This window comes from Schistocerca nitens, chromosome 1, assembly GCF_023898315.1.
Source record: "Schistocerca nitens isolate TAMUIC-IGC-003100 chromosome 1, iqSchNite1.1, whole genome shotgun sequence".
NCBI classification, from domain to species: domain Eukaryota; kingdom Metazoa; phylum Arthropoda; class Insecta; order Orthoptera; family Acrididae; genus Schistocerca; species Schistocerca nitens.
In genome coordinates, this window is record NC_064614.1 from 1,011,845,377 (window position 1) to 1,011,857,220 (window position 11,844).

An 11,844-nucleotide genomic window follows, 5' to 3' on the forward strand; every position below is an offset into this window, starting at 1 on the left:
AACACCATTACATCAGATGCACCAAGAACTGCTGTTATGAAACCAGCAGCTAACACACTGCATGCCAGATGAGGAGGCAGAACTGTAATAACAACAATGCAGCAGGAAGACAGAATCACTGCTGCACAGAGGCCTGATTGCTTCACACTTGCCCCACAGGCTTTGTTGAGGTTATGTTATGGGAAGGATTGCTTTGGCAAAACAGTTATGTGCAAAGTCAGTATAAACACTCTTCATTTTGAGACAGTTGCATGCAGTCTGTGAGGAGAGGTCTATGCTGGTGTATGAGGTGACATAAGTTTTACAAGCAGTTACCAGCCTTCCAGCTGACGTGGCACCTCTGGACCTGCTTCTGTCTGCTGCCAGCCTTCTGCCCTGGAGGGCACCCATTCAAGACTACAGCAGTGCAGACATGTAACTGCCTTCCCCTGTGCAGGCTTACTTTTGTGGTCTGCCTTCACTCACAATGGTGAACATCGCTACTGAAGGCTGTCTTCCTCCACAGGGTTCAATACAGTATTATGCATCTTCCAGTGCATCCTGCTCTGAACTGCTGAGCAGCAAGCAGACAGTGCACACATGCCTCAGAATACATCTGAGTCGGCAGCTCTGTTAAGCCACTGGTGTTGCCACAAGTTACCAAAGAAAAAGCTTGTTTAATCAGTGCCATCACAATCACTGTCTGTAGCTGGTTCATTAATAAAATGTCTGGTTATTAACAATGTTTTTTGTGAACAACCAGTGGTTAATATTCTACAACATCTCATCACCTCACCACAATCTGGCTGCTGTAGAGATCATCCACTGCAGGCCTCTAAATTTTGGTGATAGAAGTGGGTGCTGCGGCATCAGCCACCATCAATACAATTATCTGCAGCTGGATCCAGGACGTCATATTCAGTCACAGCCACAGCTAAAGGTATTGAGAAGCACAGTGAAGTGAGTGGACTAATTGCTGTCATCTCTTGGGTCATATACAATGGAGACGAATGCAAAGTGAGGATGTCATAGGAACCTTAGAGTTGAGTTTGTTAAGCTGGAGGAGCTGATCAATGTTTTGCAATTTTGTGGGAACAGCAGGGAGCACACAGTGTGACCTATTATGTTCAATGCACCATGTATTGATCATTACTACTGAAGGTTTACACGTGTCATCAGTATGGCCATATTACTATTCAATGTATGGAATTGACATGGCTCATTATTAGATTTAGACTCTAGAATAACTATTTCAGATTGCCTGTGTTTTATTGTTATCTCTGAGTGTTTCAGTTGTGTTGGGGTATTGTGTTTGGTTTCTGTTTGATGCGATTTGATGAATAGGGGTTCCTCAATGTCAGACAGGGAGTGTTTAAACAGAAGGTGATTAAGTATTTGATAAACCAAGGAGTGCAGTTTGGAACAGATAACTTGGAAATGCTTTAACAGTTAGTTGCTATGATGGAAGATCGGGCTTCATCCACGTTGACTGCTCCTTCATTAGATTGAGCCATCCCCAGTTTGGTTACCCCATTTTTGTAAACTGGCAAAGGATGTGTTGTTATTTACAGAAAATTTAATGGCAACTGAAGGGCTGGGTTTCTGTACGGAGTAGCAATTACTACAAATGTCCTACTGAAACTTGAAGGGGAAGCGAAATCATTTGTTAGATGTCATAAAGAGTTAAGGAGCACATTCACATTCCAGCAGCTAAAGGAAGGTCTTGTGCACTATTATAAGAAATAGAATGGCACAAGGTTTTTTTGGCAGCAACTGAGTGGATTGTTACAAAGGCAGAGGGAGACATTAGAGCATTTTGTTCACAGAATCAGAAATCAATGCAAACACATACCAACTAATGGAGAATGATGAATCAAACAAAATTATTCTGCAAGAAGTGGAGCATAGGATGCTGTATGTCTTTGTAAGGGGACTGCCACCTGATATGTCAAGGCAGGTATGGGCAGGAACCCTAAGAGATTTGGCTGCTGCTATTAGGATAGTTCAAGGAGATAGACATCACAACAAGACTGTGAGAAAAAATAAGTATTTTCTCTAGGACATAAAATGCTATCGAGTGGGATGTTTGGGACACATCCAGAGGCAATATCACCAGCAACAGTGTGGAAGGTGTGGTGTGGTTGGACACTGACAATGAGATTGTAGGAACAGAAGGTGTAATGGTCCAGGACAAAATAGTTAACTGTTAAACATCAATAGGAACTCCAAGTCTGCCAGTTGGTGTTCCCACTGAATTTTGATGCTTTGAAAATGCAAAGATAAAATGTGCCTTTTAAGAATGGTTTTTATTTGACACAGAGGCCCACATGTCCTTGGCAAGTCTGGACACCTTGGGTGAGAGGCAGTTGAACTCTCCACATTCCAAGTTGTGTGGTGTACATAATAGTAATGTAGAGTCTCAGGGGTTGGTGTGTTTGTGTTTTCAGATTGGCGTGGAGTGGTTCTGAGTGAATATGGAAGTTATACCTCATATAGGTGAAAGGTACTGCACTATTCTGGGGTTGGATTTACTGAGTAGTCCTCATGCTAAAACTCATCTATGGTGACACACAGTGGAACTCAGGGGAACATTGTTCTAGCTAGGGCAAGCTGTCACCAGTGATACACAGCTGCAAAGTTCACCTATCATGACAAACTAATTAAATTGCAGATGAAATCACTAAGATTCAGTTCACATGATAAAGTGCTGCAAGACACCAGAAAATTGCTCTGGATGAGTGTGGGCACATAACTATCTGATAATGTGTTGTAAGTGATGGAGCCACTAGAAAAGAATGAGGTGGTGGATGCATCACAACCTTTGTGTATAAGAGTGTATACAGGAAATAGATGGTGAAAGATTGGTTCACTCCAGTGTAGATAATTTAACCACCAGTGAAGTAATTTGGCCAAAGTGTTGTTAGTCGCCAACTGAGATGTTCTGGACGAAGATCATCTAGACAGGTCAATGTGGACAATAGCCAAAAGTGAGCCACTAGCACAGCTGTATAATGTACAAGAGCAGAATATTTGAAGGGAACAGAGAGTGTAACTAGGAAGATTTTATATAAAAATTTAATTCTTGTGGCCCATTGCTGGCAACACTGGTAATGCAACACAGGGACCTAATGGGAAATAATGCACCAGTGTGACAGAAACCTTATAGAATACCCTATCAATTACAATCAATTATGGAAAAAATTGTCATCCAGCAACTGAACAATGGTATAATACAGGCGGAGTACTAGTCCCTATGCAGCAACAGTCATCATACCTAAGAAGTCATCAGACGGTACAAGGAAGTATAAGTTCTATTGCGACTATCAATAATGGAATAGCAGCACAGTAACAGGTACATATCCAGTACCAAACATTACAGAAACTCTGGAAAACTTTGGGCAGTGCTAGTACTTTCCTACATTAGATCTATGAAATGGTTACCATCATTTGGAACCGGTGCCAGAGGTCCAACAAGAAACTATATTTTCATTATCATGGGGTCATTACCAGTGTCAGTGAATGCCACTTGTTTTAAAACTGAATTATCTACATTTCAGAGGTTGCTGAAGGGAAGGGCACCCATACAATAGTTTGTAGGGGGGCCCAAGAGCTAGGATTTTGGAGTACTTTGGAAGACAAATGGTGACTTGCAAGTAGTCAAAATAGTTCCAGTTCCAAACCTGTTAGAAACCTGCAAACCCTTGCCCCCACATATGGGTGCCCCTGCTCAAGGGTACTAAGGGGTTTAAAGCCATGCCAGTGCTTGGTGTACCTTGATGACATCATGTTTTCCAAGGACATGGAGAAGCATGTGCAATGGTTAAAGGAAGTTTTTAGGAGATTAGGGTCTATGCATCTTGCCTTCTGTATTGAGAAGTATCATTTTGCTTTGAAGGAAGTAAATTACTTGGGTCAGGTTATTAATCTAGAGTGGGACAGCTCAGTCCTTTTTTGATACATGCACTAGAGATTTTCCAGCACTCCAGTTGAGTAAAGAGTTACAGTCATTTTTGGAGTTGGCAAATTACTACAGAAAATTTGTGTAGGGACTTGCAGATATTGCATGACTACTTGCATATATATTAAGAAATGGTATGAAATTTCAGTGAACAGCAGAATGTCGAGTTGCATTTGAAAAATTAAAAGATGCTTTAACAACAAGTGTTGTATTGCTCTTTCTGGATTACTAGAAGGAGTTTATCCTGTCGTGATGCTTCCAGCAAGGCAGTAAGGTGTGTTTTGAGCCAAGAGGTGTAGGGTAAGGAGCATCCAGTGGCATATGCTTCACAGTAGTTAAAAAGAAATTACTCTGACAGAAAAAGAGATTTTAGGATTGGTATATGGTGTCATCTGTATTGGAGAAATTTCAAAGTGCTAACAGACCATGAAACTCTGAAGTGGTTGTTGGAGTTAAAAGACACTTCCAGTAGGCTCACCTGGTGGGCATTGAAGCTGAGTGAGTTTGATTTTGTAGTAATTTATAAACCCGCAAGAGTCATCGTAACACAAAGGGACTTAGCAAGAAGGTTGGGATAGTGCAGGCACAGTGGCAGAGTGTGCAAGCTGCTGACACAAGATGCAAGCTGCTGACAATGCAGCCACTGTTCGTTGTGCTCAATGGGTTGTCAACTAAGATGGTGCCATGCATGGTAGTCCCTGCTGACCCATAAGAGGAGATGTTGAAGGAAGCACACAATCATGTGATATCTGGGCATGGAGAATGTAGAGTGAGAGACTGTAGAACTGGCAGAACAGTATTGATGGAGAACAAGGAAAAAGGATGTAGGTTGGTATGTAAGGAATTGTGTATCATGTGTGCAAATACCATTTCAAAGGTCACCAGAGGCAACCAAACTATCTGAGATGATTAGAATGGATATTTTAGGACAGTTTAGCCAGACACCAGTGGCAAACCACTATGTCCGTGCTATTATCGATCATTTCTCATGATAAATTGCAGTGATTGCCATTATCATGACACAGGCTATGGGTAATAATTTGTTGCTGAAGTTTGGTGTCCCTGAGATGATAATCATGGATCAAGGTGCCAGTTTCATGTCATATTTAATGAAGCAGTTGTATCAGTTATGGCAGGTTCAGAAACTCACGACCAGCCCACTGCATACACAAACTGATAGCAGGACACAACACTTGCATTGTACTATTAGTTTGATGTTGCCTTATTATATCAACAGTCGCCATAACGACTGGGATGTTTCACATACAATTTGAAAATACTCACCAGAACTGGTCCTTTTCCACATGACATGGTACATGGGAGAAAGTGAATTTGCCATTTGATGTATTCAAACCACGAATTGGAAGGAATGAAGAGTCACTTCATGATTTCACAAGGACGTTGAAGAAGAACACCAAGGTCCAGGAGTGCCAAGAGAGAATAGGGAAGAACCCAAGTAAATTACTACAACATCAAGTAGGACAGCAGTGACTAAACTGTATACTCCAAAGGGAAAAATGAAGAATTCATCATGCAATAGAATTACCCAGGGCTATACCAGATAATTCAAATGTTGATGCCAGTAAATATGAAATTGCAGTTAACAAAATTAATATGGGACACATTCAACCCTTTTGGACCATTCTGTATTCTTTGCCACAAGTATCAGCTCTGACCACTAAGAAGAGAGTGGGAGGAAATATGATGGTTAGAGAGCACAAGTATCTTGCACAGTCTGATTGCGAGGTACTATATGGGTTAAGGTTGTGAAGATGAAAGGGGGACTATCAAGTGTTACTCTACGTTACTTCTTTTGATGTGGGTAGTGTGTAAGAGTATTTTGGGTTATAAAGCTTGTTAAGGTGTTACTATTGCATGGATAAGAAAGACTGCTAGTAGTTGTATCACATTGCATGATTGGTGTTATGATTTTGTTAGCGTAGGGACTGTAAGGGTTTTGTGGTTTTTCCTGTGGGAGCAGATCACAGATGCTATTCTGATTTAACTTTTACTGCAGATTAGCAAATTTTATAATGGGTTTAATGAAAATAAACCATTAAGGAAAACGTCATTGACATTAGTTGCTACATATGATGGTCTCTCATTTCAGTTGTGCTTTGAAAATGACAGGGTGCTCACTTGTCAAAATATTGGCCATTATCAAGGACATTATCTGGCTGCATTCCCATAAGTTATTTGAACATTCGATACAGATGCAGCTAAAGTTTCAGAGCAAAAGTGCTGTCAGGAGGGACTAGTAAATTAAATATAGCTTTCACCTGCTCTACTTGCTTCCTCCATTGTCGCGTCTTGCTCCAGTCATCAGTCAGCAGAAATTGGGAAAAACTGGCAGTCTTCAAACAAATAGTGCATATGGTTTCGCACCTGCACACCAACCTTTTAAAAACTAAAATACTGTAGCAAGTGGTAGCAAGAGCTCCATAGCTGAAAATGAGCAAGCATGCTGTTGCCACTTAAAGCATGTTAGCAATATGTTCAGTAATATATGATTTGGATCAAATGACACAGTAAAAATGACCATGTGACATCAATGTGTATGTAAAATCATAGGCTGAGTGTAAGGCTTCTTGTAGGCAGAAGATAGGAACATGGGAGAGACAGATGAACTAACGTACATCTCCCAGTTCATCCTTAAGCCATATTTCTCTCTTGGATTTTTTTTCTGGTCTGCATGCTTGACGGGGGCCTACTTCACCATGCCCTTGGTATGACCCTGTGCTGTAGTTGCCGAGTCTTTAAAGTTTCTTTACAAAGACTGTGGACATTGGTGGATCCTTCTCATCATGAGCTGTTCTATGAGGTACATTTATATCTGGGCAGAAGCATGTAGAGAAATTGTTGCACAAGTTTAGAAGAATAGTTAACAAAGTACTGGAAATATATTTACCCCTAGAACAGTTGACGATGGGAGTGGTTCAGGGATAAAACATAATTTGTGGTTCAGTGGATCATACCCTCTGCACGCATTTCACAGTGTTTTGCAGAATATAGATGTAAGGTATAAAAGGCAACTAAAAGCACCATGGGTGGAGAAAGCACAAGAGACTTGTCACAAAAGATAAAAAGCTTAGTAGGGCTTTTTACATTACAGAAAAATTATGAGACAGTGATACAGGGATGAAGATATTCAGTAGAGTTTCTCCTTGAAATGCTCTTTCTGGCAAAAATCCATGTATTAACTTGTAGCATCACTGGCAGTTGAGAATCAGCCTCACTGGCAGTGAAGGTAAAAATACAAAGGGACAAACCACCCAGCCTAAACAGTTTCCATTCTAAAATTCTCAAGCAAATCATACTTCAGATCATTTAGTATCTGACAATGCCATTAATTATGCATTGTGACTGGAAAGGATTGAAAGCAGTTATTTAAACAAAGGCAGGACAAGAACACAATTTAATTAGAAAATTATTGGTCAGTTTGTATCATTATTGCAGTGTTCCAAATTCAGGAGTGGTGACAGTGTACAATCAGTTGACAACACATTGGAGCTCCAAGGACTACAACAGTTTCTTTATGCTTTTTCACCGTCTTGTCTGTTCAAGAAACTTTAAACAAAACCACTCAAATAGTAAAATACACTCCAAACAAACTTGCAGTGTCCATCACGATCTACAATGCGGATACACTTTCAAACTGTGAAAAGTCTATAGTCTTCTTGAATGCTACAATGGCCAAAAAGCTGTATGGATTGCAAGAGCCATGACTGCAATAAAACAAATTACCAAGGACTGTTCATTGGTATTGATCAGTGTTCCAGTTTTCTGAGATTTAGCTCTCAACCTACACAGTATGCTGAATCTGAAAGTGGGATAGAGGACGTGCTTGTTTGTGCAGAAGATATAATGGTATTGGAAGATCAAACATTATGTCTGGCTAAGAGGCATACAAGGACTGTTAGAAAAGTATCTGACCTTTGATCAGGAAAAAACTGGCTTACCTGGAGTGTTGGACACCTAATCACCCTCAAAGTAGTTCCCTAGAGGCTCTACACACTTCTTCCAATGGTGTTGCCATTGTTGGAAGCCTGCCAAAAAAGCCTCTTTTGGAAAGGAGTTTAGCTCAGCTGTCACTGCTGCCGTAATGTCCTCTCTTGTCTGAAATTATGTTCCTTTCAATGGCCTCTTGAGTTTGGGGAGCAGCCAGAAGTTGCAGGTGGCCATGTCAGAAGAGTAAGAAGTCTGTTGAAGCACAGAAGTCTGGTTTTTCACCAAAAATGTCTGAATCAAGTGTGAGGAATATGCTGGAGCATTGTCAATGTGGATGCTCCATTTTCCTGTTGACTAAAAGTCGAGTTTTTGCCAGTTCAATCCCGCTTCCGGCCATCCTGATTTAGGTTTTCCATGGTTTCCCTAAATCGCTCTAGGCAAATGCTGGGATAGTTCCTTTGAAAGGGCATGGCCGACTTCCTTCCCCGTCCTTCCCTAATCCGATGAGACCGATGACCTCGCTGTCTGGTCTTCTCCCCGAAACAATCCAATCCAATCTTTTGCACCACACAGCATCAAGTACATGGCAGAGGACATCCCTGTGGTACTCTTTAGTGACTGTTTGACACTGTGGTGTGTACTCATGGCATTCCACAATGCAGGAGTCAAAGAAATCAGTCAGCATCACTTTGACATTGCTGTGCACTTCATGGGCCTTCTTTGGTCTTGGTAACAAGGAATGTTTCCACTATAATGATTGGGATTTGGTTTCCAGAATATATTAATACACCAGGACTCGTCACCAGTGATTATGGTGTTCAAGAAATTGGAGTCACAGTTTGTGGAGTCCAGCATGTGCTGTTAGACTTCAACACAAAGTTGCTTTTGCTCCACTGTCAGCAGCTTCGACATGAATTTCATCGACACTCTCTTCATAGCCAAATCTTCAGTCACAATGAAATGTGCCAATGATGTACTGATGCCCACCTCTTCCACAATTTCTCTGACAGTCACATGATGGTCTCGCATCACCACAGTGTTCGCTTTGGCACTGACCTGGTCTAACACTTTCTTGGACGACAAGAGACAGTGCGGTGTTGAGTTGCATGACTCACACGTCTCTTCCGGTTGACTTACACATTGTGCGTGCAGCCGATCCTCTTCTTTGGGTTATCAGCTACGTTGCTCTCACCATTTAATTCATCTCTGAAGACTGTATAAGGTTAAGGGAATATTATTAACCAGCTCTATATTCTTGAAATAAATTATGCACTCATAGGATCTTGTCAGTTCAACAACAATGTATTTTCAACTCTAGTCCCATAGTAACAATTATTCTGTACAAACTCCAGCAAGCCAACTGGTTCCAAGATGAATGTCAGAATCTACTAAACACTCATACAGTTACATATGTTCTGCCTCATTCAGAGCCAAGACATAAAGTAAAGGTCTCTATATAATACATGCTTCATCTGTCTCTGTAACAATCCTCATAACACCACAAACCACAGAACATTATCCACACACTCCTTGACTTTTTTATGTAACTTCCAAGGCCCTGCTGGTAACCACTTGTTGGGGCCACTCATCTGATGCAGCTCCTGGTTCCTCGTGACAGCTGCCCTTCCTGCACACACAGATATGTATGGCATAGTAAAAAGGCTCTCTCACCCTCGTCATTAAAATATCAGGTGTTCGACATGGTGGAGAGCCGAGTGTTTCTAGAATTTACCCCAAAACTCTCAAAGCACTACACTGGTCATTTCGGCATGTTGACAACCGACCAGAATGTGGCTCACTCTCCACTGATAAAGCAGCCATCTTTAAACCAGTTGTACCATTCCTTAATCTGTGTGATGCGTATATTACGATCACCAAAAGCCATCTGAATCTTCTGAATGGTTTCCACCTGACTGTCACCCAGTTTCTGGCAAAATTCGAGTTAGTAGCACTGCTCCAGTCATTCCATCATTCCCCTTGCACTACACATTGCCAGCAACTGACACTATCAAAAGGCAGGAAAAAATTCACACTTGTGCATGAAGGTTCCAAGTCAGCTCATGCAAGTGTACTAGATTCAAATCCATCAGGTGTTTGTAAAAAAAATAAGGTCTGATACATTTCTAACAGACCTCATATAAAATACTCTTGCACATTCAAAAATAGGGTGTATGTAATAAGCTGAAAACTGCTACTCAAAATATCACTTATGTACTGCTTCTAAGTTAATCTTCTTGTTTACAAAGAATTTAAATATTTATAAGTTATTAGTTTTAAAAGTTGGAATTAAATTGCAACTGTTAAGTTTCGGTTTGTGTCATGCCATACCACATCGTGCCATGTGTGTGTGTGTGTGTGTGTGTTTTCTAAGACAATGAGTGTCACATATGCAGACACTGCCTTTGCAAGTAGTGTGACTGCAGGAGGTTTGGATCTGCTAAATTACGATGTTCACCTTAATAATCAACTACACAAACAATGCCTGGACAAAAAGAATTATTTTACAGAATTTACAAAGAGGTGTGGTCCCAAAAGTGACAAAATAGTTGTATGTATCAAAGGAAAATACTTTCAAGAAAGCAATGATATAACACTGCTGGCCATACTTACTTTCAGGAGGTGAAATATATAGTATTGCTGCTTGCTATTCAAACACTACTGTCCCCTAAGTCCCATTAGAAATCATTATTACATAGTATGATGATAAAGAATACCATTTTTTAGCTAGTCAAACAGCTATGCAAATGAGTAGTTGTGTATAACAGGAAGCAATAGTGCAGAAAAATATTTCTAAAATGGTTGTTGCAACAAGCAAAAAGTTTTATCTTACTTCATTGATATAACTGTGGCTTCAAAGAGTGTTGTCTTGTTGTCTAGGAGATCATGTAAAGGTCCAGGTTTTTTAAATGTAAGTGAAGATACTTATTCACATTTTCATGATATTGTGGTTTATTTCCCATCCACGTGTGGCAATCACCTGAACCGTGCTAAAGAGAGTCTTCTTGTGAACTTCACAGTTTTCATTACAATCACTGTCCTTGATAAACAATGTGTGAACATCATTGTAGAACCCCTGCAGCTTTTTACACTCAATGTCATCCCCAAAGGCTATGGCTTCTTACATAATGATGACTGTATGTGTGTGTCACAAAGCCAGTATCATGCTACAATGGTTTAAGGAAAATCATACTGAGTTCAGTATGATGTCTTGACCACCAAATTCACCTGCTCTGAATGTGCTGGAATACATCTGGGATGCTGATGGACACCTTGTCTGCATCAATAAACCAGTGGCATGTACTTCATATGACTTGCATGACTTGTGCTTAGACATCTCATGTCATGCACCACCAGAAACCTATCGAAGATTTACTGAGTCCATGCTACACACAACTGCTACTCTATTGCATTCCAAAGTGGATGAACACACTTTTAACCAGGTGGTCATAATGTTTTGGCTCATCAATGTAGTAAACTCAGCTAAAATTTTTAACACTCATTTCATACAGTACCTTCAAGTCATGTATCATCTTATCACCCTTGAAGGGAGACTGCATTTTTTATACAGCAAACTGTATGATTTTGGGTGAGGCAAGGCTTTCATTAGAACTGGACCATCATAAAAAAACAAAGGCTTTCTCTGTCTGGTGATCTGGTTTGGAACTTAACTGATGGTTGCAAACTAAAACAATAAACACAAATTTAAATAAACTATGCACTCAAATTCCATTTCTTTTCCATTCTTCACCACTCTTTCCTGTCTATTTAAGATACTTCGTTTAATATATTGCATGGGTATGGTTTAGACTTTGGTTAATATTCAATGCAGCAAAAGATCTTCCTCATTAACCTCACCAGCTCATTCAGTAGCATTAATATCTTTTTTTTCTCGAATTCTGCAACTGGCTCAGACCATCTTTAACACTTTTCTTAACAGTGTGTCCTTCCTATGTGTTCTA